Below are 19,736 nucleotides of genomic sequence, written 5' to 3'. Positions count from 1 at the left end.
GCTAATTAGAAACAGTCTTCCATTATTCTCGACCCTAACAGGTGCCATCAATATACTTCACATTAGTTTACACTCCATTTTCTGTTCCTTCCTTCCCTTCTTATTTCGTAGTCACTGTGCAATCGATGGACTTAGAATTTGTCTCTTCTCATTATTCTGTTTTCTCTTCTACAAGGTGATCCTAAGTAGCCCCAGCAGGAGATGCACATGAGTTAGAAAGATTGCTCAAGAAACCCTTGCATTTATGTGCTGCAAGGTTGTATTTCTGACAACACTCTCTTGTTTGTTTTGACATCTTAATTAAACTAGACTTTTAAACCTCCTCTGCACCATGGCTTTTTTCACACCTGTATTCAGCACTTTCAAATTGCCTTACAATTATTTTCTCACTTATTCAGTTTCTTTATTTGACTGTACCTCAAGGACAAAGATTATATCTTAATCAGTTTTGCATCCTTAGCACCTAACACAGTATGTGTTAGGTTATTGAAAGAGAAAAAAAAGAATGAATAGAACCTCACAAGTAAGCACCTGTGAAGAGTCCTGAGTTTTAAAATCTCCAAGTATTTAAAACAAAAAAGAAGCGTAGTGGTGAGCTGGAAGAATCAGAAAGGACAATTTGCGCAGGGATTGGTACCATCAGATGAAGGGAAGCCGGATCCTGTCCAGTGTTCCCAGTAGGTGGGAAGATGGAATGGGCGATTGTGCTCGTCGAGTCCCCTCTTTTTACTGATTTGCTTCTTACCCTCTCACCACCTCATTGGTGCTTGGGTGACCACGGCTAGTTTGATTTACCGTTTAGATTTTCCCTTTTCTGTCTTGTTATAACAACACCACAAGAGACTAAAGTCCTTTCTATCCACTATCTTGCTTAATTCTGTTATTTGTTGTTGTCCATCTGTTAAGAAACAGATCTTGACTGGCTCGGGAACAATTCTCTCTGTCCTGTCTTTCTCTTTCTCATTCTTTCTCTCCCCCTTCTGACATAGTCCTGCCTTGCACCAGGCATGACCTAATTCCCAGCATTACCTTACAGGTAGGTAGTTGGGTTAGGTAAACTTTTGCTTGTCCCTGTGTGAGTCATTTCTCTGGGATGCTACAACATCCAGGGATATGTCCATCCAGAGTCCCAACATATAAGAGTCCTCTATCTAAAAATGTTCTAAAACCTGTGTTCAGGTCTTGTGTGGACTTATTCTAAAGGTCTTGCTTCCAGAGAATACCCATGCTGAGGGTTGGGTGTGAGGATGCCCATGCTGTCAGTTGGGGATGAGGTCCGATATGTTTTTTCTGTGTATACTGTCCATAACCAATCCTATGTGTCCTTCATGATATAAGACAGGAGCAGGGGTAAGCTCAGAGGTGTGGTCTATGGATAATATAGAAGTATCTCTCTTTTATTGTGCTTGACTATTTTTCTTTTACTTAAAAAATATTTTTATTGAATTTTTTGTGAATTTCATCCTAAATACCTCAGCAGGAGTTAGAAATATTGCTCAAGAGACCCTTGGCTTTATGTACTGCAAGGTTGTATATCTGACAATATATTTTGATAACATTTAGAACGTGCTCCCCTATCCGCACTCCCCTGCCTATGGTTCCCCCACTGGATTTCACGCATTCTGTCATATATGTTAAGATTTACTGAACCAAGTTTGTGTCCACAAATGGCTCACAAACGTAGGGTGAGTCCATCCACTGGAACCTGGTCAACCCACCTAGTGTCACTCCCTTAAAGAAAACCAGCTCTCCCTCTCTCAGTAGTCATCAACTACTAATAGCGCCCAACTAATAGGTTGGGACTTCTCACTCATTCCCCCATGCCCATACTAGTTTTTTGTCTGGTTTGAGTGTGCCTGGATTTTGTGCATGATGTCACCATTGCTGTAAGGTCAAATGAACAATTTCCCAGCTGCCTAGAAATCTCTACTTCCTTGTGATCATCTCCCACCCCTGGATCTTTTTACCCTCTCTTATACAATGGTCCCTGAGCCCTGAGTGTCAGAGGTTTGATATAGATGTTCTACCTAGGGACGATCACTGTGCAGTCTCTTATTCTCTGTACTTTGGCTAGTTGAGCTTTTCTGGGTTAATCACCATCTGTTGCTTGAGGAAGCTTCACTGGTAAGAGTTGAGAGTTGCATTAATATTCTTGTCCTGCCCCCGTTCCACTATGCTTCCTGAGCGTTAGGTGTAGAGATGGCATTGGGGATATGCTACTTACAGGTGGGCATCTCACAGACACTTATTTTCTCCATCTGGCCAATTGTGGAACTCTGTAATAATCTCCATCTGTTTCAGAAGGAAATTTTTATTATCAGTGAGAGGTACATTTGTCTGTAAATATAAGGATATATATAATAAGAAACTATATTGTTCTAGGGATGTGACAAATATGGGTTTTTCTCTAGGATCTATGACCTCTCCAGCCATGTGTATATGTCTATGCTTACAGCACCACACATGAGTTCCCTTCTATTGAGTGGGCCTTAAGTCCAGTTAGACAGCTGTTGGGCACTTCTAAGATAAAAGCGCCACTACTGTACCAATAGAGATAGTTTGCTGGGCCAGTTGTTGTTGTGTTTATTAGGTTTTACAGCTTGGTAAGATCTCCCTCAGCAGCTTGTATTGTATCCTCTGATACCATGAGTGCTAATCCTCAGGGAGGAGATTTCCAGGTCAGTTCCAGCTTGATTGTTCCAAGTTCTATGTCTGAAGTATGTCCTGTTTCAGCAATAGGGTCTTACCTTCAAGTTCTAGGAGGAAATCAAGGGCTGTGTTAATAGCCTGTGCTATTTTGAGAGTCTCCTGGACTACTCTGACCAACAACTTGAAGGGAGGTATCTCTTGCCTGGCACTGTGGCTTTTGTTGTATAGCCTTCAGCTATACACATGCACTCATATACATATATCATAAGTGTATTTCATTTGGCTTTGAACTAATGAGGTTCCCTCTGATTTTTCACACCACCTAAGCATTATTTATCTCTCCTCTCTCTCCCCCGTACAGTGCTTGCTCTTCTCTCCCTAGTTAAAGTACCCTCCTTTTCCCCATTTACCTGCTTGTAACAACTGTCTCCCACTACCCCCTCTCTTGACCTCCTTCTTCCTCTTTATTCCCGAGGTTCTTTTCCATTTTCCTGGCTTCTGACTTACCCCAAGATATAGACTCATGTCTAGGGATTTGGAGCTAAGATCGACAAGTAAGAGCACATATGTCACTTGTTTTTCTGAGTCTGTGTTACTTCACTTAGTATAACAGCTTCTAGTTCCATTCATTTACATGAAGATTTCATGATTTTATCTTTCATTACCACTGAGTAGAACTCCATTGTGTAAATGAACCACATTTTCATTATCCATTCATCAGTTGAGGGACATTCAGATTGTTTCCATTTCTTAGCTATTGTGAAAAGAGGAGCTACAAACATGACAGTGCAAGTATGTCTGTAGTAGAATGAGTCCATTTGGTATATGCCAAGGAGTGGTATTATCAGATGATGTGGCAGATTTATTGTTAGTTTTTTAAGAGTTCTCCATACTGATTTCCACAGTGGTTGCACCAGTTTGCAATCCCACCAACAGTTCATGAGGATTCCCCTTTCTCCACATCCATGCCAGCATTTAGTGTCATTTGTTCTCTTAATCTTAGCCATTCTGATGGAAGTTAGATGAAATCTTAAAGATTTATATTTTGTTCCTTTCATCTACATCTGTTTTTGTGCCAGTACCATGCTGTTTTTATGAATATAGCTTTGTAATATATTTTTGGATCTGATATATTAAGTCCCCAGCATTGTATTTTGTCCTCAGGATTGCTTTGACTATCCAGGGCCTTTTGTAATTCCATATGAATTTTAGGATGTTCTTTTCTATTTCTGTGAAGAATGTCATAGGGATTTTGTTTGGGATTTTATTGAATTTATGTTACCTTTTTTTTTTTTTTTTTTTTTTTTTTTTAGACAGTGTCTCCCTGTAGCCCCAGCTGTCCCAGAACTCACTATATAGACCAGGCCGGCCTTGAACTCACAGAGATCTGCCTGCCTCTGCCTCCTGAGTGCTGGGATTAAAGGCATGCACCACCACGCCCAGCAGAGAATTTATGTTACTTTTGATAGGATGGTCATTTTCACAATATTAATTCTACCAATTAACGAGCATGGGAGGTCTTTCCATCGTCTTATGTCTTCCTCAATCTCTTTCCTCAAAGATTTAAAGTTTTAATTGTAGAGGTCTTTGATGTTTTTGGTTATCTTTATTCCTAGATATTATTCGAGGCTACCTTGGATAGGAGTGTTTCCATGATCTCTTTCTCTAATTGCTTGTTATTGGTATATAGAAAGGCTACTAATTTTTGTCAATTGATTTTGTATCCTGACACTTTGTAATAGTGTTGAACCATCCCTGCATCTTTGGAATAAAACTGACTTGATCTTGGTGGATGATCTTTTTGATGTGCATCTGTATATGGTTTTAGAGTGTTTTGTTGAGAAATTTTGCATCTATGTTCATTAGGGATATGGGCCTATAGTTTTCTTTTTTGCTGTGTCTTTACCTGGTTTTGGTATTAGAGTAATACTGGCTTCATAAAAGGAGTTTGAGAGTTCTCCCTCTGTTTCTATCTTTTTAAACAATTTAAGTAGTATTGGTTGTAGATCTGTGAAGGTCTCATAAAATTCTGCAGTGAATCTCTCTGGGCATGGGCTTTTATTAGTTGGAAGGCTTTGTATTACTGTTTTGATCTCCTTATTTGTTATGGGTTTAAGTTGTTAATCTCTTCTTGCTCTAAGTTTGGTAGTTCCATTGAACTTAGAAATATGTCTGTTTCTTTTAGATTCTCTAATTAAGTGCAGTATGGGTTTTTATAGTATTCCCTTATAATGTCCTGAATCTTTTTGTTGTCTGCTGTGATGTTTCCTCTTTCATTTCTGTTTTTGTTGGTTTGGATTTACTCTTGCTTTCTTTTGGTTAACTGGCTTAAGGGTTTATCTTATTTATCTTTTCAATGAACCAGCTCTTAGGTTCATTGATTCTTTGTATTGTTTTCTTTGTTTCTATTTCATTAATTTCTGCTGTAATTTTTATTATGTCTTCTTATCTGCTGGGTTTGGGTTTGGTTTGCTCTTGCCTTTCCAGATTCTAGAAGTCCAATGTGTTATCCATTGTGCCACAATGCCAGATGGAAATCTCTCTTTTTACTAAGTGTTAGAGTTAGGCCCACTATGCCCTTTATACTCTTATATTGACTCATTTGTTCTTCAAAACTTTGAGTTGGAGAAATCAAAGTCAGTGGTAAACAAGATTCTGAAATTCAAGGGAATTACAGAAGTTTCAAGTCAATTTATTCATTTAATGAATATTTACCTATCATAACTCACATAATTTCTCAATTTGAATCAATCCTTGTTACAAGAGATAGATTTATAAAAGACAAGCATTCAGAAGTTTATCAACATGCCTATTTCATATATGCATAGAAAACACCCAGAGAATGAGTGGTTCTCAAAGAAGTAGCTTGGAATTCAAGCTTGTACAGCAACTTCATCAAAGAACAGAGAAATTTTAGAGACGTGACAAGATAAAGGAAAGGACCTTGGGTTTTGGTGGGCAGCAATTTGGGTGGGAGAAGCAAATAACTAGCGAATCAAAGCTGGTTATAGAGAGATGAGATTCCTCTGGTACCATTCCTAGGCTGATAAGGATCTAAAGTTGTCTTCAGTGATTAACAATGTCCTATATTGTAAGGGGAAGGGTTGAGGTAACTTTTGCCTTTGTGAATCCAAGTCCTACAGTGAGGCAAATGGTGGGAGGGCAGAGAGCTTTCCTGTGTCTAACTCTCCCCATTGGTTCCGGCTCAGTAACTCCTTTATACTCTGGGAGGCTTCTGCTGGTTTCCTACAATAGATGTAATGAATAAAAATAGAAGACATCTTTTAAAATATTTTAATTGATTCTTTGACAATTTTATATGTGCATACAATGGATTTTGATCATAATCACCCCACCCCTCTCTTATCTGCCTTTTCTTTTCTCTCTGAACTCCTATTCCTTTCCAACATCCCTTTCTGCTTTTATGTTTTCTGTTGTTTTCTAACCCACTGAGCTTAATTAGGGTTGTTTGCATGAGCATGGGTATGGGGGTATATTATGGAGGTATTTATTGGAGCATGGGCAACTTGCCAGTGGCTATACCACTGAGCAAAAAAACCTCCCTTTCCATAGCAGCCACTCAATTCCTCAACTAAAGGTGGGGCCTCATGAGCTCCTCTCACATCCATGATGGAACATTGATTGGCTTGATCTTGTGCAGGTCTTATGCAGGTCACCACAGCTGCTGTGAGTTCATTAGTGCAGTAGCTGTGTCATATTCAGCAGACAGCATTTCACAGCACTTCTCCCCATCCTCTAGCTCTGACACTCTTTCTATCCAATCTCCCACGATGTTCCCTGAATTTTGGAGGGGGTGATGTGGATGTATTATTCAAGGCTGAACATTAAAAGTCTCTTGTTCTCAGCGTTTTGACCAGTTACAAATCTGTGCATTAATCACTGCCCACTGTAAAAAGAAACTTCTCTGACCAAAGCAGAGATTATCATTCATCTATGGTATAAACATATTTACTTACTTTTAAAGATGGCTTTTATTTTTAAATTATGGCTATGTGTGTGAGTCTGTGTGAAGGTATATACACATGAATACAGGTGTTTCAGAGGCCAGAGGTGTTGGATCCCCTTGGAACTGGAGTTACAGGAAGTTGTAAGTGATCCAACATGGGTGTTAGGAATCAGACTTAAGCCCTGTTGAAGAGCAGTACATGCCCTTAACTGCTGAGCCAAGTCTCCAGCTCAAACATAAAAAATTAGAAGGCAGTTTGACAGCATGTCCACTTAGCAAACAGCAGTACCTTCCTTCTTAGGACTAATGGCCTCTCCAACCATGGGCTCTTGACCAGGTTTACAGTACCATGCATGAATTTCCTCCTGAGCAGGTCTCAAATCCAGTTAGAAAGCGGCTGGTTATTTCCATATCAGTTATGCTGGTGTTGCACCAGGAGACACATTTGGAAGACCTCTTTTCTCACAAAACTCCCCACATCTATTAAATAAAACAGGAGAAATAATCCAATAAATGAAGGAAACACTTTATCATCGGACCCATCTTTTTTATAGTAATAATGTGGACTGTAACATTAATTTTGATTTACCAGTCTTAGATTGTTTGGAAATTTTCAGGTTCACCCTCCTGCACAATTTCAAAAGAATTCATACAAATTGTTTCTTTTTTTCTTGTGAGCATTATTTCCCTATGTTTTCCCATTTTAAAAGCATATGTTTGAATTTTTCTGATTTTATAACAAAGTTGTTGGACATAACTTTCTAAATTCTCTGCTAGTCTTAATAACATCAGCCAATTTGGTTATATTTGGTACTGGTTGTCATCAGAGATTGTGTGTATATATGGATATGCATTATACATCATGTGTATTGTATGCTATATTTTTTTTTCTGGACATTATATATACACGTGTGTGTATGTATACATACACAGAGAGAGCCATATATGTATTTTTTCTTCAAAGAAATAAGAACCTAGAAATCATTGAAGGTAAGCTTCTTCCTCCAATATCCCCCAGTTCACCTTGGGCCACATCGAAGGACTTAGTGAGTCTTCCTCTGAAGAGTCTATCATCAGTCAGTAAGGATGGTTTTGTTCTGGAATATAAGCTAGGTGCCTCTTTCCTAACTCTGTGCTCCTGGGTCCTCTGGGGCAGGCTGGTGCTGAACACTACAGCACTAGCCCCAGCTTGGCACAGAGGCCACAATAATGGTCAAATGTTTTCACTGGCAGGAGCTGCAGCCCCTGTAGGGAACCAGGTTCCAGGGACCATGTGTGGCTGAGAGAAGCGTTGACTGTGGTGAGCAGCTTCAGCTGCTTTAGCTTCCGGATGTGGGGCCACATCTCTTTGGACTGATCTAGGTTGTGGGTGCAAAATATGCTATGCCTGAAGAAGCCTGAATTCCTCCTTATAACGCAGCTCTGCTTCTATGATGTCTGAGATGTCATGGAGAATATCCATCCGCTTCAGAGTTGGCCTTCGTTTTACATCCCAGCTTCAAGTTACCATGTGGCAGGCGTCAAGGCCATTCTTGGTCTAGAGGCACCTTTGTTTCTGCAGTGCTTCCAAGTCTTCATGTAAAAACTCTGCGTCTCTACTGTTTGCTTTACCTCTCTTTCCTGCTCCCAAAGACTGCCTTCCTCCTCTAGTGGGCTTCCAAAGTAATGACTTGCAAATTACAAATGTAGAAACCAAACTCTTCTAGATGCTGAAAATATCTGCAGAAAAAATTCCACAAGGTTTGAATAACTATATTAAAATTTTTCAGAAAGCAGAACTTGCCGTGGCCAATTAGTAGCTGTAATTTCCCAAACCACAACTCTCCTCCAAGTCCCTGCTGTTTATCCACTGGATGCCTTAAAAGGCTGGAAGGATGCAGACTTTACCTCTATCATGAAGACATAAATTTGAAATATTGGTCCAATAAGGTATGCATATAAGTTAAATGTCCTGTGAGTTATTCATTCATGGATATATGTATAGAATGCACCTAAATATATCATACTGATTTTAAAATCTAGAAAATATTTTGTCAAGGTTCGGGGTCTCAACAAAAGTTTTCATAATTTCAATGTGAAATTCAGATATAATCCTAATAATTTTAACTTAATTTCTCTTTTTAAATGCATTTTTATTTTACTTTATGTGTACAAGTATATTGCCTGAATGTGTGTAAGTGCATCTGTGTCGTGCAAAGCCCATGGAAGTCAGAAAAAGGCATCAGATTTCTTGGAATTGGAGTTACAGACAGTTGTTAGCTGCCATGTGGATACCGGGAATCAAAACCAGATCCTCTGCAAGAGCGGCTAGTGCTCTTAACTGCTAAGCCATCTTTCCAGCCCCTTAACTTAATTTCTTTCGGGTTAAATTTTAGCTTATTTAAAGTTTAAATTTTAGCTTATTTTAGCTTATTTAGTGAGTAATGGCACTTGTTGCACAAGCATAAAGACTGAAGTTCAAATCCTCAGCACCCATGTAAAAAGCCAGGCATGGTTTAGATGCTTGTAACCTCAGTGCTGTGGGAGATGGAGACAAGAGGGTCTCTGGGTCTTGCTGGCTGCCGGCCTAGGTCCTCATTCAGTGAGAGATCCTGTGTCAATACAGCAGGACACCTGACATCCTCCTCTGGCCTCTGGGTGCACCCCCCTACACGTGGGCATATTCCGCCCCCCCGCCCCCACACACAACCAAAAGAAAAAGAAAAAATAAAGAGAAATGCAGCTTCATCTGACCTGACAGTATTTCTCATGGAGGTAAGAAGTTATAAACAAAACAAAAACAAAGCACATGAAGTGGGAGGGACATGGGAGTTATGTTTGGAGGTGGAGAGAGCTGGAAGGAAGGGGTGGGTGATGGATATGACCAAGATACATTGTATACATGTATGGACTTTTAAAAAGCTACGCGAACTGCCAGGCGTGGTGGTGCACGCCTGTAGTCCCAGCATTTGGGAGGCAGAGGCAGGCAGATCTCTGTGAGTTCAAGGCTATCCTGGTCTATATAGTGAGTTCCAGGACAGCTGGGCTACAGGGAGACCCTGCTTCAAAAAAACCAAAAAAAAAAAAAAAAAAGCTATGTGAGCAAAAGGCAAGAGTGTAAAATTTAAACAGGATAAAAAATCAGTATACTTAAACATTTTCAATATGTATTATCAGTCACATTATTCAAAGCATGACACAAAATGCTTAATTTTTATATTAAGTGAATAGTAGATAGCAACTAAGCAAAAGCCAAATTAAACCCTAAGTTTCTATAGTTTATCATCTTTGTTAGTTTTTCTTTTGAAGCTGTTTTATTATGTGTTTTAGATTAGAATATTGGCTTCCATTGAAATTGAAAATGCTAAGACCATTAAATATCTGCATTAACATATATCAACAAAATAGTTTTTAAAAGATAACAGTGTAGCGAAGCATGGTGGTGCACACCTTTAATCTCAGTATCCATGAAGCAGAAGCAGGCGGATCTCTGTGAAATCAGGTCAGCCTGGTCTGCACAGTGAGTTCCAGGCCAGATGGGGGCTATAGAAGCAAACTTCTTTTCTTCATTAGTAGTAGAAAAACCCCTTAATTAAAAATATAAATAACTCAAACAGAAAAAGGATAAGGAATGTTCTGTGTCATATACCTTAACATAATCTATTACTTACAATGTACACATGCACATCTTCATTGTCTTTTCCTCTGAGTGACATTAAAATTCACTTGAGAAATGCATGTGCTCTTCAGTGCTGGAGTCAGTAACAAAAAGGTTTTCAAATGGATGCCAAGAAACAGATTTTTGCATTTATTTTATGTAGTTTCCTCCTCTTGAGCAGAATCAACAGTAACATGTCCTAGTTTGTTTCTCCATTGCTGTGACAAAACACTCTGACCAGTACCAACTTGGGGAAGGAAAGGGTTTCTTTTATCTTACATCTCCCAGGTCATAGTTCATCAGGGAGCCCAAGGCAGAAACTCAGGGCAGGAACCTGGAGGCAGGAGATGGAGCACAGGTCATAGAGGAACGCTGCTTACTGGCTTGCTCCCCTGGCCCCTGCTCAGCCTGCTTTCTTATGCAACACAGGCCTACCTGCCCAGGGGTGGCACCACCCACAGTGGGCTGGGCTCTCTCACATCACACAACAATCAAGAAGATGCTCCACAAACATGACACAGGCCAGTTCAATGGAGGCAATTCCCCAGTTGAGGCTCCTTCAACCCAGGTGTGTCAAGTTGACACTAAAACTATCCAGCATACATCATTATAAAAATTTGAGGAAACTCCAAGGAAATCTGGACCTGGTGGTGCAGGCATGTAATCTCAGCTACTTGGGAGGTTGAGGCAGGAGGATCCCAAGTTCAAGATCTGTCTGGACAACTTAGCAAAACTCAGATTCAAAATTAAGACGTTAACAAGGTGGAAAGGGGTGGAAATATAGCTCGGTCGTAGCTGTTCATAACTTAAAAGACAAGGAAAGTTATTTGGTAGGTGGAGGTCATGGATTTAATTATGTCTCCTCCCAATTCATATTGAAGCTCTGTTCACCAATGTGAGAGTGGGGAGAGAAGTCAAGATGGAGCCTGGTAAACGATCAGACTGCAGGAGCAAGGGCTAGTTCATACCAAGCTCAGTGACAGAGCACTTGCCTAGCATGCAGAGACCCTTGCTTCATTTCCTAATACATAAAAAAGTCATAGGCGCTGACACTGACTTATTATATCTTTGATTTCTCTAGGAGTCCTGATTGCTCAATTCTTATGTGGCCAAAGGGACTGCCAGATAGTAACCCAGCATAGAACTGGGAAAATGAACAGTAGATCCCAATCTTATTTAAAGGAATATTGACAACTGATTGCTGCTAGATGAGGAACAGCTGACCTTCCTAAAACAAAGCCCTCTAGATAGGCTGACTACATCCACCAGAAGGGCAAGTAGTGGGGAACGGCTGGGGTGCTGACAACACAGCAGACAGTAGCAGGGATATCAGAGTATAAGGGCTCTAGTGGGAGGAGGGAGGCTATGGGAGGGTGCCATCTGGGAAGTGGGTGTATAGTTGAATAAGATGGTTTGGGATGTTCTGTGTGATACACATGTACACACACAAATCAACAAACTAAAAAATGTATTATATTTGAGGAGGAAGCATGGAAATTTATGTCATGTTAATTAGTAGAGGTGATAAACATTACATTGAAATCTACCCGAAGACTTTATAGACATAAGCAGGTGCCAAGGATCCACGTGTAACCGATTATGACTAGTAATAATCAGATACGTACAGATTAGAGATGTTAACATTTCAATGTTAGCAGCAAAAACAATGAGTCTTTCTGCAAGGAACAATTTATTCTAAAATGAAATGGAGATCTTTTTTAAAGGTTAAGAACTCATTCAGTTTTATAGGGCTTATACTGACTTCAATATTGTATAACTGTATTAACTCAACTGTGAACCTAGAAACTTGCACCCACTTGTGAAAGAGATGTACTCTTGCTCTGGAGTGTGTTACTGAATATGCTAAAGCTGTAATGAAATGCTTCTTCTAATCATGTAGTTATTAAAAAAAAAAAAAACAAAAAATAAATGAGCCCCAGGACACCTTCAGACACCTTCAGACACTCTGGAGTCCCTCTGTGCCATTGCCAATGGCTCCAGCAGTGCTAGTTGACCACTGTTGAGGGGAGGGGTCTAGCCTTACTTCATAACAAAAAGCTTTTCCTTATATGCTAATTTTGAAGCATTTATGTAAGACCATCCAAACTTTACTCTCTGCCCCATGCCCCTGCCTCAGTACATAGAAAATGGTTCAAGAATACTGGGCTTGGGAGCAAACAGACATTGATTACAATCCCAGCTGCCCAAATTGAGGCATGTTAGTTAGTCATGTTACTTAAACTCTATGACTCAGTTTCCCAATAAAATGAAGACAATAAAAGTAGCTCCCTCACAGAACTACCGAGCATTCAACGACATATTGTTTGTAAATTGCTTATATATAATAATAAATTATGCTATACATTATAAACATATATATTATGTTATATATGTTTTAACTTTGTTATCATTATGTAATGTGTATCTTTATCAAAAGTTTCCATTTAATGACTTAAATGAAATATAGATCTGTTTCTTACAACCTGAAAGACTGACACATAGTTATTATGATGTGATAAAGCCTCTCTAAAACATACTTATATTTAGGAGTAGTTTGGTGGGAATTAACACATATTACTTTTTTTTGCCCAAACAATGGGAGATCTGTGTGAAAAAAGTTAGGATTCCCCCAAAGCAATCTCAGTAATAGTAAAAAGTCACCTAGGCAAATTCTCCCATTGGATGGTGGTGGTGTCCATTGTGACTCACTGTTCACTTCCTTCTCCCAGGGGGAGACCTTCTTTATGAGTATCTGCTTCCTAGGGTGAAGATTTGCCTCTCAGAAGCAGAACCTATAGAGAAATTAGGTCTGAGTAGTAGATAGTTCCAGAGAAGTCAGCAGAATGGAGCCGATCTATTTTAATAACAGTGGTGGAAACAAATTTCAAATTAGCTTGGTGGGCTGCTTCATGTGGCTCAGATAATTTAAGGAAGAGCTGCAGGATCCAAAATCTTAGAAGATGAAATGAATCCCACAGAACTGTCTCTTCTTAGATCTCAGAATCTCACTGGCCTTCTCTTTCTCACTTCCTTTATCCATCTTGGTGCTATATAGAAATAATTGACCAAGAGGTCAATTGCCTCCCAGGACTAGGTCTGGGATAGAGATTTTTGGATAACGGGAAGAAGATGTTCCTTCAGAAGAGTATTGGCTAGGTAGAAAACATGTGTTTGTCATAGCAATTCTGGGATCTCACAGCTAGGAAAGATTTGAACAAGGCTGTCTTTCTCCAATTTTTATGCCCTCTCCTCAATCATACTGTTATTGACGCCTGAGTTTTTCTGTTTTCGAGTTACAGAAGTGATAATTTTGATAGCAGTGGTTGGGCTTCCTTGTTCCATACAGATTGAATTACTTTACTTTTCCTTTCTGTCAAGAATTTCTAGAATTTGCTCCTTGACTCAATACCATGATTTTCTGTGTGAGTTTCAGTATGTCATGATGCATTATTAATCTTTACTTTTAGTCCCCTAAAATGAATTTGTATTTCCTACTGAACTTTTCTTGTATATCAGACACCCTCACCTTTCTTAGGTCTGTGTAGTTAAGTAGGATGAAATGATTTATTCTGGTCAATGGACTGTGGGCATATTGTATGTTCACAATATGATATGATGCATATCACATATGCATTGATTTGATATTACTTCTCAGTGTGAGGTGAGTTCTCAAGTCTCCATTTGCCTTTCCATGATGGATTTCAAAATACTGTAATTCTTCCAAGTCTGACTTTGTGGGGTATAGACCCTATTTCTCCCCTAAATCCCATGTCGCAAACTAGCTTTGAATTTCTAACATGAAACAAAACGTTATTGGGTTAAGCCTCTGGTATATCTGGGCTATTTATTATCGTAACTCAGATATCACTTCTTGGAAATGATTTATTAAGAAATAAGTTGTGTTGGGTGTGGTGATGCATGCCTTTAATCCTAGTACTTGGGAGACAGAGGCAGGCAGATCTCTGTGAGTTCAAGGCCAGCTGGTATACATAGTGCATTATGTGGTTAGGAAGCTGATATAGAAGGCAAGAAAGGCAGCAGTTGTTATACAATTGTGAAACACCAATTATAACCTATAATACTTAGGAGTGATGTTGTGTATTTATATGGCTTACCCAAAGTCCTAGCATGTATGTCTTAGTTACTATTTGCTGCATTTTGTGAGATAATGAAGAAATGGGCTGGTTTTTAGAATGGAAATAAAAGAATACAGATGTATAGAAATCCAAGGTCCTATTATGTTGGAAAAACCAATTAATTTCAGCTCTCAAAGAAAGAGGTAAAATTAAGAAAACATTTGAGAAAAGGTCCTTAAAAACTCCTTTCCCCTCCAGAATCATATTCAAGGTATGGTTTTCATGACATCTTAAAACCTCTAAATGAGTTAGAATGTCTCAAGGAAATACATGAGGTAAAGTGTCTAGACTTGCCACTCTCTTCTCATGAAAAATGAGAAAGAGGTTTGAAGTAAAAAGCCAAATAAACATAGCAGATCTCAGATCTCTGCCTTCAAAGACCTGTGGTATGGTTACAGGAACACAGAAGTTATTAAATCATATCCAAGATGAGCCTCTAATGTCTTTAAAAGCCTACACTTTATAGGAAACCATGCCCTTGGAGTAGAAAAGACTGGATGGAACCTTAGAGAATTAAAATAAAAATATATTAAATAATTTGTTGATTCTTTGAGAATTTCATCCAATGTATTTTAATCATATTCAGACCCCTTCCCCATCTCTTCTAAGACACACTCTACCTCCCTACCCCGTCACTTCATGTCCTCTATTATTTTTTAAGGGCCTATCAAGTCTAATTTATGTTCCCCAAATGCTCTTGTGTGTGGGTCGTCCCCCTCCCCCAGTCTGCTCAGTCTACCCATTGTCACATCCTTAAAGAAAACTGACTCTTCCTCTCTGCACAGCTATCAGCTGTCAATAGTTTCTTAGCTAGGGTTGGGGCTCACCCCCCATCCATGCTGGGATTTTATCTGGCTCCAGCTTGTGCAGGTCTTCTGCATGTTGTCACCAGCAACCCTGGTGTCCAAAGAACATGGTTTCCTTGTAGTCATTCACTATCTCTGGCTCTTGCAATTTTTCTGTCCCCTCTTCCACAATGATCCTTGACCATTGAAAAGGGTGATGTGATATATGCATCTCATTTATGGCTGAGCATTCCAGAGTCTCTTTTTCCCTGCACATTGACCAGTTGTGAGTCTCTATGTTAATCACTGTCTGCCTAAAGAAGAAGCTTCTCTGGTGAGAGTTGAGGGATGTGCTAAGCTGTCTGGTGGATTCACACTGAGCTATGTCTGGGAGCATGGGATGACTGACCTCAAGAACTCTTAGAGCTACTATCTGCTATGGAAAGAGTGTCCCAAGAACATCGATGCATATTTTCTTAAAAATATAGTAAAAGATTCCTCATCAAATTTTAGCCACTTGTTTGTAACTGTCTCACATAGGAAATTGGTTATGTGTAAAATTATCTTGATATTAAATATTTTAATATCACCCCAAACTAAGTGAGGTTATTTGGATAAGTTCATGGTTCCCTTGCTTGGAACAACTTAGAATACAGCAATCCTGGAACATTCAAGGTACTGATAGAAGTCTAAATGAAACTTTGAACCAATAAGAATGTGAGGCACATCACTATCATCCACATCCAAGCTGGTGGAAACACTTGGCCTTCAACGGACTCACACCTCTTATAAAGAAACCTGTGACATGAGTTCATCAAATGTCCAAGAAACATTGATCTGGAGACCTCTGCTAGTGGTCAAGACAGAAAGACTGAACAGCTTAGAGATTCAATTTTTATAGAATGTACTTACCCTTTAAAATATATTTTATATTTGTTATTCTTTTCTTTAGTTTTTAGAATCTTGTACCTGAGTACTGTATTTATGTCATTTCCATTCCTCCCTCTCCTGCATCCAACTCTTCCCACATCCTCCACTCCCTGCCAATTTCATGACCTCTTCTTCTTTTTTTTTAATGTGTATGAGTGTCATGCCTGCATGTATGTAAGTACACTTGTGTTGTGCAGTGCCTGTGGAGGACAGATGGTGTCAGATCCCCTGGAACTAGAGTTGTGGACAGTTGTTAGCCACCATGTGGGTGCTAGGATTCAAACTTGGGTCTTCTGCATGAGCAGTCAGCACTCTTAACCACTGAGCCATCTCTCTAGCCCCAAATATTTTTAAACATTTATGCAATATGTATGCATGCTTGTATGGGTTTATGTGTACCACATGCACACAGACACCTGAAGAAGCCAGAAGAGGGCATTGGATTCTCTGATACTGGAGTTAAAGGCAGTTGTGAACTGCTTCATATGGGTGCTAGGAACAGAACCCCGGTCCTTTGTAAGAGCAGGAAGTGCTCTTAACCTCTGAGTCATCTCTCCAGTTCTGTAATGATATTATTTCTTGACTGCATACTACTGATTAAAGAACTGGATGTTCACTATGAACTTTGTAAAACTGAGATTGAAATTAAACCTGGAAACTGAATTCAACTGAGGGCATATTCCATAATTCCCATTCTGCACATGTTTAAGTAGTGTAACAGAAGAAGAATGTCCCAGAGAGCAGTGCCATGGATCACAGAGAACAAGGAAATAGCATGGGAACCTTCTGCCAGAAAGCAGAGTAAGGCCCCAATATTATACAATAGGCTTTAATATTAATAATAAAATTCCTTAGCCCTCAGCATAGAAAGTCTCCCCTCAACCTGCTCGGTGAGATTTCAGAATTGGGGTGGGGGGGCTCAGGTACATCCGGGTGTCTTCCATCCTTCCCTTCTAGAGTTGAAGTGTTTACTGCCAGCTGCCCTGTCTCTTGTCTACTCCTGTGTGTGTTTCATGTTATGAGAGGAGTTTGGAGCTAATTTACAGTTTTATACCATGCATCTCTAGAACAGGAGAAGCCACATCTGGATATGATAGAGAGGAGACGATTACATGAAGTCTAGAGATCTGGGATTGGGAATGGGTGTAACAGTTGAAGGAATCTTTGGAGATGGGTTGAGTATGTTGTGTATGGTTAGAAAGAAGTCAGCATCTTTTAGTAATTACAAGAGTAGACTGGTGTGGCAAGTGGCTGGTCATGAAATATCCTCATGGTTTTCCATATATGGCTTGTTTTGGCTATGTGCCATGTGCAGAGATGATGCTTGATACATACTAGCTGATGCCCAGGAGCAGGCACAAATTCACAAGTTCTGCAGGCATTACTGTATAATGTGATAATCTCTTAATTGGTCTCTAGGTGACTATGCAACACAGCCCATTCTCTCCCTTCATCCCTTATCTCTAGTGAGAATAAGAAGTCACTGATACAGGAGGCCATTGGGACTACACAGCTAATCTGTACTTTCAGTACCACCCAGGTCACCTTGACTAATGTAAACTCTGGAATTTCCAAACCAGTCTCCACATTATATAACAGAAATACCAGTGTCAATTTCTTATGAGACTGTATTAGAATGTATGTTACAGAACTACAGGTAGAATAAAATATGATGTAACTAACGAGAATATTCTTACTTTGCAGTTTGACCTTAGTCCTCATAAATTCTTTCAGCTCTTAAACATTCAAGCGGGCAGTGTCCAGAAATATGTTGCTTTGCTATTGTAATATCATCTCGACATCTCTTTCATAAATATCAGAATTTCCTTGGATGTTAATTCATTTTTTCAGCTCCTAACTTCAATGCACACTCCCCAGTCCCTTCCCTTGTTACTGGCCAACCCACACCTAGATCACAGCACATTCAATGTTAATAAGGTGAAGGCAGGAGGGAAATGAATAACTCACAGGGGCATGCCAGCCATGGGAGGTAACATAAACAATGCTCGTGGGCAGGGTTCGCTTTCACCCTTGTCCCTGGCTGCTGATGTATATGGGGCAATCCTGGCAAACAAATACACAAACAGCTTCAGTGTGAGGAGCTGAAAGAAGGTTGACCAGAGTGTGCAAAATACCAGCCTGATGCCAGTCAGGGTGAAGGAGGAAAAGAAACCCAGAAGATTGTAGGTCATAGTTACCAGGCAAAAGTTGTGAGCAAAGACAGTTTGGGTCCTAGGAAACAGAAAGATAAGTCCAACCTGGGGAATGCACACATACTCAGTAAAGGGAAGTTAGTTGTTCTGCCATAGGAATTTTGAATGGACTAGGAAGATAAACATCATAAACCATACAGGGCTGACATCAGAATGTAAAGAGAAAAGACTCACTTTCATCAGCCCTTTCGGGGAAAGTAAATGCTTACCTGCATCAAGAATATTTGTTCTAATCATCATTAAGAGTAACTTTGTTTAGCTGGGCATTGGGGGCACATGCCTATAATCCCAGCACTCTGGAGGCAGAGGAGGAGGATCAGGAGTTCAAAGCCATTAATGACAGGATAATGAGTTCAAAGATAGCCTGAACCACATGCAGCCCTGTCTCCAAAAGCTAAACAAAACAATAATGACTTTACAAAAGCAGCATTTGTGCATCCCTGTCAGTGAAAGTGAATTTTAAGCTTAGATTTTAAAATTTAAGTATATTAGACTGAACTCCTCTACCCAGCAGCTTCTGCGGTCAGCACCCAGCTCAGACGATGCACTGTGAGGTCTTGCCTCAGCTTCATATAAAGAAAGATGACTTTGTTCTATAAAAATTTCCCAAGGAGTAGAGTAGCAGCAATGATATGATCATCACTTGTGATCACATGCATATGATTTTACTGTATATAACTTTGTTTAGCTTACAGCTTAGAAAATACATACAAAACTTAGCTGGATTTTCACTGGTGTCATTCACAAGTCTTGATAAGTTATGAAGGTTAACTAAAAGTTAATGCTGGTCTAGCCAGGATATCCAAGTGCATATGAACTTTAAACAAAGATTTTTTAAAACCACACACTTCTTAAACATTCATGTCTTAGCTTATGTTTCTGTTAGTGGGGCTAGAGTGAAGGGAAGGAAGGAAAGAAGAATTAGCACAGGCATTACCAAAGAAGGAAAAGACTAGCATGTCTCTCTGGATAGCCCAGGTTGGCCTTTAAGCTTGAGATCTTCTTGCCTCAGACTCCTAAAGAGTGAGCATACAAGACTGTGCCACCACATCTGGCATACAAAACTTGTCAAAGGACCAAAAATCAAGAAGAAATAAGTTATTAGCCAGAATGGCTATCCTCAAGAACACACACACACACACACACACACACACACACACACACACACAATAATGAGTTCTGGTAAGGATTTGGAAAAACATATCTTAATTACATTCCTACATCATTGGTAGGAATGTAAATTAGTCCAGCTACTGTGGAAATAAACATGAAAGTTCCTAAAAATCCCATACATAAAACTTTAATGTGACATATATATATATATAAAATTGTGTGTGTTATTCAGCCATAATTCATTATTTAGTGAAGTCATGTTTTTTGTAGGAAAATGGATGCAACTGGAAATCACCATATAAAGTG

Source organism: Nannospalax galili, unplaced genomic scaffold (genome assembly GCF_000622305.1).
Source record: "Nannospalax galili isolate Female #2095 unplaced genomic scaffold, S.galili_v1.0 scaffold397, whole genome shotgun sequence".
Classification (NCBI taxonomy): domain Eukaryota; kingdom Metazoa; phylum Chordata; class Mammalia; order Rodentia; family Spalacidae; genus Nannospalax; species Nannospalax galili.
Note: the sequence above shows the minus strand (reverse complement) of the source record.